Genomic DNA, 11,577 nt, shown 5'->3' on the forward strand with positions numbered 1-11,577 from the left:
AAGGGGGTGGGTGTGGAAACCAGTCTCCCTGGAGAGGAGGGAGGACCACACAAACTGGTGAAATCAGCAGCCCAGCTGAAGTGCATGTACACCAATGCACGCAGTATGGGCAACAAACAAGAGGAACTGGAACTCTTGGTTCACCAGGAGAACTATGATGTAGTTGCCATTACAGAAACGTGGTGGGACGATTCTCACAATTGGAGTACTGCACTGGGGGGTTATAAGCTCTTTAGGAGAGACAGGCAAGGGAGAAGAGGAGGAGGGGTGGCCCTGTATATTAGGGAATCTTTTGATGCCTCAGAACTCGAGGTTGCAGATGAAAGGATTGAATGCTTGTGGGTTAAAATCAGAGGGAGGCCACACAAAACTGACATCCTGGTTGGAGTCTGTTATAGACCACCCAACCAGGATGAGGAGGCCGATGAGATATTCTATAAGCAGATGGAAGCTGTCTCAAGATCATCAGACCTTGTCCTTGTGGGGGACTTTAACCTACCAGACATCTGCTGGGAACTTAATTCAGCAGAGAGGAGACAGTCCAGAAGGTTCCTAGAGTGCATGGATGACAACTTCCTGATGCAGCTCTTAGGTGAACCTACCAGGGGCAAGGCTCTGCTTGATCTGCTGTTCTCAAATAGAGAAGGGCTGGTGGGAGATGTGATGGTTGGAGGCTGTCTAGGGTGCAGCGACCATGAGATAGTGGAGTTTTCAATATGCAGGGAGATAGGGAGGAGCAGTAACAGAACCCTCACTTTGGACTTTCGGAGGGCAAACTTCAGGTTGTTCAGGCAACTTATTCAGAAAGTTCCCTGGGTAACAGCCCTTAAGAAGAAAGGGGTCCAGGATGGTTGGACCTACTTCAAACAGGAGCTCCTAAAGGCACAGGAACTGGCAGTTCCCACATGCCGTAAGACGAGCCGGCGGGGAAGACGACCGGCCTGGATGAGCAAGCAGCTCCTGAAGGATTTAAGGGAAAAAAAGAGGGTTTATCGCCTTTGGAAAGGGGGGGAGGCAACTAGTGATGTGTTTAAGGATGTTGTTAGATCATGTAGAAGAAAAATTAGAGAGGCAAAAGCACAGTTAGAAATTAAACTGGCCGCTTCTGTGAAAGACAACAAAAAGCATTTTTATAAATATATTAATGCTAAAAAGAGGGGCAAGAGGAGCCTCCACTCTTTATTGGACGTGGAGGGTAACATTGTAACTAAGGATGAGGAGAAGGCTGAGATTCTAAATACCTTCTTTGCCTCCATTTTCAACAGTAAGGCAGGAGGACTTCAGGATAACTGGCCTCCTGAGCTGGTTGATGGGGTCAAGGAGCAGTGTTGTACTCCTGAAATCCATGTGGAATTAGTTCGAGACTTGTTGAGTCACTTGGATATTCACAAGTCCATGGGACCTGATGGGATTCATCCTAGGGTGCTGAAAGAGCTGGCAGATGAGCTGGCCAAGCCTCTCTCCATCATTTTCCACCAGTCCTGGCTCACTGGAGAGGTCCCAGAAGACTGGAAACTGGCCAATGTGATGCCCATCCACAAGAAGGGACGACAGAAGAACCTGGGAACTACAGGCCTGTCAGCCTGACCTCAGTGCCAGGGAAAATCATGGAGCAGATTGTCTTGGGGGCAATCACTGCATACCTGAAGGATAGCCAAGGAATCAGGCCCAGCCAACATGGATTTAGGAAGGGCAGGTCCTGCCTCACCAACCTGATCTCCTTCTATGATCAGGTGACTGCCTGGTGGACGTGGGAAAGGCTGTGGATGTAGTCTACCTGGACTTCAGCAAGGCCTTTGACACTGTCCCCCACAGCAAACTCCTGGCCAAGCTGTCAGCCTGTGGCTTGGACAGCAGCACTCTGCGCTGGGTTAGGAACTGGCTGGAGGGCCGAGCCCAGAGAGTGGTGGTGAATGGTGCCACATCCAGCTGGCAGCCTGTCACTAGTGGTGTCCCCCAGGGATCAGTGCTGGGCCCCATCCTGTTCAATATCTTTATTGATGATCTGGATGAGGGGATTGAGTCCATCATCAGTAAATTTGCAGATGACACCAAGCTGGGAGCAGGTGTTGATCTGTTAGAAGGTAGAAGGGCTCTGCAGAGGGACCTTGACAGGCTGGACAGATGGGCAGAGTCCACCAGGATGGCATTCAACAAGTCCAAGTGCCAGGTGCTGCACTTTGGCCACAACAACCCCATGCAGAGCTACAGGCTGGGGTCAGAGTGGCTGGAGAGCAGCCAGGTGGAAAGGGACCTGGGGGTACTGGTTGACAGCAGCTGAACATGAGCCAGCAGTGTGCCCAGGTGGCCAAGAGAGCCAATGGCATCCTGGCCTGCATCAGGAATAGTGTGGCCAGCAGGAGCAGGGAGGTCATTGTACCCCTGTACACAGCACTGGTTAGGCCACACCTTGAGTACTGTGTCCAGTTCTGGGCCCCTCAGTTTAGGAAAGATGTTGAATTGCTGGAGCATGTCCAGAGAAGGGCAACGAGGCTGGGGAGAGGCCTTGAGCACAAGCCCTATGAGGAGAGGCTGAGGGAGCTGGGACTGTTTAGCCTGGAGAAGAGGAGGCTCAGGGGTGACCTCATTGCTGTCTACAACTACCTGAAGGGAGGTTGTAGCCAGGAGGGGGTTGGTCTCTTCTCCCAGGCAACCAGCACCAGAACAAGAGGACACAGTCTCAAGCTGCGCCAGGGAGGTTTAGGCTGGAGGTGAGGAGAAAGTTCTTCACAGAGAGAGTGGTTGGCCATTGGAATGTGCTGCCCAGGGAGGTGGTGGAGTCACCATCCCTGGAGGTGTTCAAGAGGGGATTGGACGTGGCACTTGGTGCCATGGTTTAGATAGGCATGAGGTGTAGGGTGACAGGTTGGACTTGATGGTCTTTGAGGTCTCTTCCAGCCTTCTTGAGTCTATGATTCTATTCTATGATCTTTGTATGAGGATAGATTGAGACAGCTGAGATTGTTCAGCCTGGAGAGAGAAGTGTCTAAGAGAAGTTCTATAAATTATTGATGGAAGGAACTAAGAGGAGGGAGACAGGCACTTCTTGGTAGTGCCCACTGACAGGAACAGAGGGACTGGAGACAAATGAAAAAACCCAAGCAACAGGAAACTCCACCAGTGTTTTCAACAGAAAACACATTTTGGTTAAGGCTGGTCAAACACTGGAGCAGGTTGCCCAGAGAAGTTGCGGAGTCTCAAGTTGTGGCAAGACTCAAAACTTGATATAGTCCTGTACAACATTGTCTAGCTGTCCATGCCTGAGCAAGTGGGTTGGACCAGGTGAACTCCTGAGGTCCATTCCAACTTCAGTTGCTCTGTGATTCCTGCATGTCTGGCAGTTTTTTTGGGGTCTGTCAGGTTCTGGGAGGCAAAGAAGTTTAGGCATGTTTTTGCCCTGCTGTGGAAGCAGGAATTATGCCCACTGTACACATTCTAATGATCCAGCTTTCTTGGAAGGGAAGAACATTCAGGTTATGATGGGATTTATCAGACCACCGCCACTGTGAAATTGTGGCCAGTACATGAGATACTGAGGTATGAGTAACTGCCTGAAGTTTTGGTTTTGATTCTTTGTCAAAACCAGTAAAAGAAGCCATCTGACTTTAGAAATAAACTTTCTGCTACATTACATTAGAGTGGACTCCTATTTCTCTGTGCAAAGTTGTTGTGTGGAGAGCAATCAATAAAATATAGCTGGAATTTATGCTTGGCCATGCCTTATGCTTCTAAGAAAGGTGTAAGGGCATCATAGATAATAAGTGTAAGAAATACTTGAGGACAAGAAATATTGAAATATTTCTACTCTCTAGAATTCCTTAAATGTGATAAGACATGTGATAAGAGTATTAAATGCAACCAATGAAAATAAAAAGAAATTTTCTTATTAATTACCTCATTGCTTGATTTCTCACCTCTCTCAGATACCTCAGAGCCATTTAATGTGCAGTGTTATTGATCTTTTTGTCATCTGAGGATGCTGCCTTGAGAGATTTCAAGCTCACAAAGCATTCTTTGTTAAATAAATAAATAAGTATTTATTTAAAATGGACAAGCTGAATAATTGTTGCTTCCTAGATTCCCTAGGAGATAAACATGAACTTTGTCTAGACATGCTGATTGTAATCCATCAAGCAACGATTAAAGCACAATACTCTTCATTATTCAGAGAGAATATTAAAGACATTCTTGAATTAGAATTAGAATTCTTGTAACAAAAATCACAGAGAGCTAATTTTCTGCACCTTTTCACAGAAAGAAAAGTTTTGGGGGAAGAACTCGATGAGAGATGTACAAATGGACAGCATAGAATCATGGAGTAATAGAATACTCTGTTGGAAGAAACAATCCCACTGCAATTTGTTGATATCACTGAATTATGTGGTCTGTACATCAGGGAAAGTGGAGAAGGAGCATGTGAGTAGTAAGAGTGCTGTTAAATACAATCATAGAACTACAGAATCATCAAGGTTGGAAAAGACCTCTATGCTTATCAAGTCTGAACCATCAGCTCAACACCACCATGCCCACTAAACCATGTCCCAGAGTGCTATGTTCATGTATTTTTTTTAACACCTCCAGGGATGGTGATTTCCACCACCTCCCTGGGCAGTCTGTTCCAATGCTTGATCAGGCTTTCAGTAAAGAAATTTTTCCTAATATCCAACCTAAACCCCTCCTGGAACAATTTGAGGTGATTTCCAATCCTCTAACTTAATGAACTTTCTGTGGGCCTGACTGCCAGACAGCCTTCACAGAGGACAGAGGCAGGTTATGATCGTATCAGCCACCTTTGTAAATGCACATTCTTGCCCATCTCTTGCCAGTGTTGGATTTTGTTTCTTTATACTCAGAACCACCAAATTCTCAACATAGTGGCTGCCTCCTATTCTCCTTTTCCCTAATGTCCTTGTATACTACATGCCATTTCCCACAGCACAGGCAGGATTGGTCCCCCTTTGGATTTTCAAAGGCTCTTTTTAGCAAGTGAGTGTTTTGTGCCTTTTAGTAAATTGCCTGTTTCTCTAGGAAATATATTATGAATTGATTTCACACCTTGTGGCTGACTTTGCCCCCTAGTTCAAAGCTGAATCACTGCTCAAATGAGCTCTCCCATTTGCTGCTAGAAAATGATAAAGGCATGAGGATAATTCCTTAGATGATTTAGATGCTGCTGTATAAAATACCTTGCTGGCACCTAGAACTGTTCTTTCTTTCTTTCAAAAGGGAGAGATCCATTCCTGGAGTGTTGCCTCTGTTTGCAGATCTATGAATTAATGTGCATTTATTTCCCAGAAATTAAAAAAAAAAAAAGTAATCCAGCAAACTGCTCTTAACCTGACTTCCAGTGCTGCCAACCTAGGCTCATTTCTTCTCTTGAAATGTGTTTAAATGCACAGCAGGAACCTTAAACTTCTCTCTGTGATTGCAAAGAGTGTATTTAGCAAGCTGAGAAGCAACTTTCCTGCTTCCAACACAAGTACACATGAATAAATAAGCTACTGGCCTGCTACCAATTTTTCTCAATTCCTAATGAATTTCTTATTTCTAAGGAATATATCAAAATGACAAATCTGTTTCTAGTGATTCTGTTTCTAGTGTGTGCAATTTTCTTCTTTGACATATTAGCCCAAGAAAGGTCATCTTCTAAGGGAACACTTTTTGTCCCAATCTGACTTTGTAGATGGCATAAACATGATGGTATGGTTAATTTTCCAGTGTGAGAGAATGAGTTATTCCAGGTGATTGAAAGTCCAGATAAAATGGAAATGAAAGAAAATGACACACAGCTTACATATGTCACCTTGATCTACCTGGGCTTGTTATCACTAAAAACCATGAATAGGCTCTGCAAAATGTGTTCATGTCTCTGTTTGAGAAGTCTTTAAATGACTGTGGAGTTCTCTCCAGGCTACTGCATGTGACCTGTATAATTCACCTCCTCATTATGCCTGCTCATGCACTTGATTGTTCCTCAACCCCATCACCACCCTTCTTCACCACCTATCATTTTTTACAGCCTGGAAGAGTCTCAAACTATCTTTTATTTAGGATGCTGCTTACCTAACAAAGATAGTCCATGTCATCTTTCTACTACAATGACATACTACTGGAGAAGAAAACTGGTTATTCACTTAAATGAAGAGCTTTCAAGAGTGTCACCCCTCAGACACTCACTGCTAGGAGTCTCCTACCTGAGAATCAGTTGCTCCACCACAGCCTCCCTTCTCAAAGTAGCTGAGTCCCTGCTCAACTCAAGAGCCTACTTCTAGCCTATATGCCTTTCCCAAAGACTTTCCCAGAGCTTTGCTCTACAGAGTGAGCAAGAACCTGGTCTTCAGGTGGTGCAATTAACAGAGAGGATCTCAAATCTCTGGCCTAATTCAAGGATGCTCCTTTCAGATTGCCTATCCAGCCATCTGTACAGGCTGCTCAGGTGGATGGTATTTCCAGGGTCACACACAACTGTATAATGGTTTTGTTTATGGATTGTTATACACAACCATGTTATATTTTATATGATGCATGGCTTGTGGTATGGGTTATGCATTTATCTTGTTATTGGACACCTCTGTTTAGACTAGGAAGCATGACTGAAGTGACATTGTAATAGCTGTGATCTAGATTTCTCTGTATTGCACCTTTCCATTTCTGAGAGTTTGTTGTCTTCACTGTTCTGAACCACTTTAAATGTAGGAGAAAGTCTCTGAAACAAAACAAACAAAAAAACCCCAAACATGACAGCTGAATTAGAATAACTTGCGTGGAACAGCAGAACTACTACTTGCAAATGCAGAATTTGCTAAGAATTCTCATTACAGAAATGAGATCTAAATAGCCCTGGAATTAGCCATGGAAAGGAAAAGTTGTACAAATCACAGAAGTGCAGTGTGCTTCTTCCAGATGATTAGATCATATCCTCGTGCTCTAGAGAAACAGACTTAATCTTAGAAAATATTATTTACTATAAGAAACATTCTTAGGCCTGATGAGTTTTTTTTCCACACTGCAGCTGCTTATGCATAAGAAGCTCACTTAGATCTCATGAGTATTACTAATAGTGCAAGGCTATGAAAGGTCAGTATCAATGAAGCCACCTTCCTGAGTATTTTTATAGAATAATAGGTTCGAATGATGAATCATTAAGTCCCTTGACCATTATTTCTTTAATATCAGCCATACTATTGAAGCTTCTGGAATGCTTACTACATTTTATATTTAACAATAGAAGTCTACATCCAAAAAGAGCCATTCAGGAAGCCCTTCTTCTTTTCACCCTATGCTTGCTTTCTTACTGTTCTAGAGAAAAGTTTGTCTCCTGTTTCCAGTCTGACTGTGTCTTGTTTCATTTTGTGGATGTGAAATGCTCATACAGCAGGTATGGTGAGCAGAAGAAGCAGACAGCGATTTTCTTCCTCCCATTTGTATGTATAGGGAGAGTCATAAAATCTGCTGTTAACTTAGCATTTGAAAAATGAACTAACCATGACTAGTTTCTGTGGTTTTCCTCTGAAACTCCAGTTGATGCAAACACAAGACATAGCATCAGAACTGGAAGCTGTATGACTTCATTTCTCTGCTTTGTGATTCCATTCATGTGGTTAAGTGTTGCTTTAATTTTTTTCAGATTATTTTTTTTATTTCTGTTGGTGAGAAATATTGTAATTTCCCAGTTGTTTTCAGAAACCCTTAAGTACAGTTACCAATCTTAGTCTTAAACTTATGACCCTGTATTTTGTTACATTGATCTACATGTTTGGTAAGAAATTATTAAGGAATTTATGCTCAATACCCATGGACTGGTTTTATTATTTACCATGATAAATCTTATTATTTGCCAACTCAACCACAAACAATTGTATAGTTTCTTTCAGATGGCTGCCAAGAGAATTATAATTGAGAATTAATCTTTCCTTAAAAGTTATGAACTTTCTTTGCATTTATTTTGAGAGATATGCTGGCCTGGTTTTAATTCATTTACAATTTAATTTATGCCCCATTAATTTTATATTATATTAATTTTGGGTAGCAAGTAAAATTACACAGTTGCTGTGGCACATTAAATTAAGACTGGGGTTTTTTATCAGCCACTTCCAAACTCTTTGAAAAACCCCATATTATGTTATTTTGACAAGATGTGATTGATATCAATTAAATTATTATCCTGCTTTAGTTTTTCCATTAATTGAACTTCATACTAATTGTTCCATCCCTCTGTCTATAACTGATGCTATGATGACAGGATTGTAATTACTTCAGTCACTGTGTAGCCTTTTTGAAATACTGGAAGAAAACTATCTTCCTTCAACTTCCCTGGAATTTTATCAGCATTCCATGATTTATTATGAATTGCCATTAGCTTCCAAAGACCTTCTCTTTCAGCTCTTTAAAAATCTTAGTTGTAAAAGTTAAAATATTTGGGGATGGGGGAGCACAGCTGTCCTAGGGGGTCCTTGAGCAAGAATTCTTGCATTTCAACCCCCCATGCATTTAGTTATGTATTTTTCCACTGGGGCTTTATTTTTAGAAGTATTTCCATAATACTGGTGGTTAGCAGATGATTCCCTTACAAATTAGCTTTGCCTTTTAATTTCCAATTTTCTCCTTAATTTAGAATTTCTCCTTAATTTAGAATTTCTCCTTAATTTAGTACAGATCTTAGCCATAAATCAGGGTGTTGGTGCATAATTTCACTCTAATGTGCCACACTGTTCACAGAGCCTTGGCTGCTGTAACATGCGCCCCTCCTGGGTGAGCAGCAATAAGCTCACAATCTAATGCTGATGAATTCTGTAGCAGGGGTTTGTGGGATCTGCTTGTCCAGTTTCACTGCATGTCCCATCACTTTGCTGTAGCTCTTCTTCCGTTGCTTTCTCTTCTCCATACAGCCACTGGATTTGGCAATATTCCTGGCTTTCAAGGCACTTAACAATCTCACTGCAAGGTGCATCACCTTCCTCGTGCATCACCTTCCTTGTGCATCACATCAAATAGGTGAGGTGGGGAGAAAGTGGTGCTGCAAGACTCCTCGTGCTGCATGGCACTCTCAGCACTGAAGTGCCTGCTAGATCAACTAGCCCATAATGCTGATGTCCCTGCTACACTGGAACAGACTTGTAGACAACACTACCCTGAGTCCCTTCCCTCCTCCATGGAATCATAGAATCAACAAGGTTGGAAAAGACCTCAGAGATCATCAAGTCCAACCTATCACCCAGCACCTCATGACTAACTAAACCATGGCTTCAAGTGCCACGTCCAATCCCCTCTTGAACACCTCCAGGGATGGTGACTCCACCACCTCCCTGGGCAGCACATTCCAATGGCAGATCACTCTTTCTGTGGAGAACTTTCTCCTCACCTCCAGCCTAAACTTCCCCTGGTGCAGCTTGAGACTGTGTCCTCTTGTTCTGGTGCTGGTTGCTTGGGAGAAGAGACCAAGCCCCTCCTGGCTACAACCTCCCTTCAGGTAGTTGTAGACAGCAATGAGGTCTCCCCTGAGCCTCCTCTTCTCCAGGCTAAACAGTCCCAGCTCCCTCAGCCTCTCCTCACAGGGCTGTGCTCCAGACCTCATTGCCCTTCTCTGGACACATTCAAGTTTCTCAATGTCCTTCTTAAATTGAGGAGCCCAGAACTGGACACAGTTCTGGCCACTAAAAAACTTGAGTGCAAATCTTCAGTTTAGAGAATATCTGTCCCTGCAGAGCACATTGCAAATTTCTTCTCTGGGTGCTTGAAACAATATTTGGTTTCCTTAATTGTGTTTTTATGCAGTGGATATGAAACATTTATGATTTTCTTGGGACAGAAAATGATTATATGACTCGCTTGGTGCAGACATGAATAGTCTCTCAGGTATTTTCAATGTCTGAACTGAATTTTCTGGGAGATACAATAGTCATTAACAAGACATTAATTTTTTATAACTACTAGGCAATAGTGAGAAAAATGTGACAAAGCCTGACATTAACCATTTTGGTTGTGGATAAAGGAGAAACGTTCCTGTGCAATACATTGGGATGCACAAACTGAGGAGTTAAAAATGCACATAAAGGGAGATTTTCTTTTCTTTTCTTGTTGTTATTTAAGGCCACCATAAGCTAGCCAATTAGTAAATCTTGTCTTGTTTTGAAAAAAAAAAAATCTTCCTGTGAGAGAAAAGGTTGGTTCAACAAATGAGTAACAAAGACCAGCAACAGACACTGAAGCTTATGGTTTGACAAAGTGCATAGCTGCAGTGGTGAAAGGGGATGTAACATAAGTGGAAGCACAAATTGCCATCTGAGCACAAGGAAAATTGTCCATTCCAGAGGCATCTAACTGCCTGTGGGCTGACCCTGTGTAAATCCCAGGGAAGGATTAGCAGAGAAATAATGGAGTGCTGTTTATGGGTAAGTGCATAATGTGCCTGTAAAGGGAGAAGGTGGAATATAAATAAACACATTCCTTCTTATCATCTGCTGTCAGCAAAAAAGTTCTGGCAAAAGGGATGCTTACTGTGATTTAGCAGCCAACAGGAAACAGGGCTTGACCTGATTGTAGCAGCAGCTTTCAGGCCTCAGCACTTTTGTTAATCATGTAAAAGCCTAAAGATGACTTGGGAACTAAAATTTAAGCTTTGGGTTTTGAAAGGTGTGACTGGAAAGTATCTTAGCTGCAGGGCTGGGACTGAGAATGTAAGCTGGGGACGGCCAAGCTCTGGAATTGCTGTTTAGAGCAAAGGCTGAGATTCATCTCTGGGTGTATTGCAGCTGCAGGAGGTCACTGAGCTGGCTTCTTGCTGGGGATGGGATACCTACTGCTCCTGCCCACTGCCTGCCTGGCCAGGCCTCTTCCTCACCAAAGCAGCAGCACTACTGTGCAAGCTCCAGTTCAGGTTTGCTGCTCAAATGAAGTAGCTTCTAATAATGCATTTCATCCATTTGTCTTTCTTTTTCTTTTCAGTTGCACAGGCCAGAACTTGAAAAATCACACATTTTTTATTTTCAGGCTGATGTTCAGGTATCTTTCCTGAGATGCTCCCCAAACACTTTGGTAATTATTGCATTGTCAGGTAGATGGTACTGGGGAGTGTAAATAGAAAAAAATGTGCTGAGAAAAAGGTTGCTTAAGCGTAGGTCTGCCTGTGCTGAGGCAGAACTGAGCTAATCACTGCTCACCACGATTTTATGCAGTGCTTGTACAATGAAGCATCAGCTTATCTTGGAGCTTAAGATGTGACTGTGACACTAGTAATGGACAATTACATTACTGTAATAGCATCATTTTTATTATGGCTTTTAACCTGGGATTTCATTTAAGAGTTTCCAAGACACTTACTCCATACTTCAGCTTGTTGAAATGTTTGTGCTTGTAACCTCCACACCAAATTTTATGTACAAGGCATTTTCAGAGAGAGGCTCTTGGATTCATTTTCTCCCTGTTCAGAGAGAGAAAGGAAGTTGCTAACCACTTGAGTGTTTAACCATTTATTATCATAGTATCCTGGAATATTTGTTACTTGCTTGAAAGAGAACTAATTAATTTATCTTCTAAAAGGATTTTCTGAGTATCCACCTTTGGTGTTCTACACCCCAG

This window comes from Indicator indicator, chromosome 27 (assembly GCF_027791375.1).
Source record: "Indicator indicator isolate 239-I01 chromosome 27, UM_Iind_1.1, whole genome shotgun sequence".
In the NCBI taxonomy this organism is placed as follows: domain Eukaryota; kingdom Metazoa; phylum Chordata; class Aves; order Piciformes; family Indicatoridae; genus Indicator; species Indicator indicator.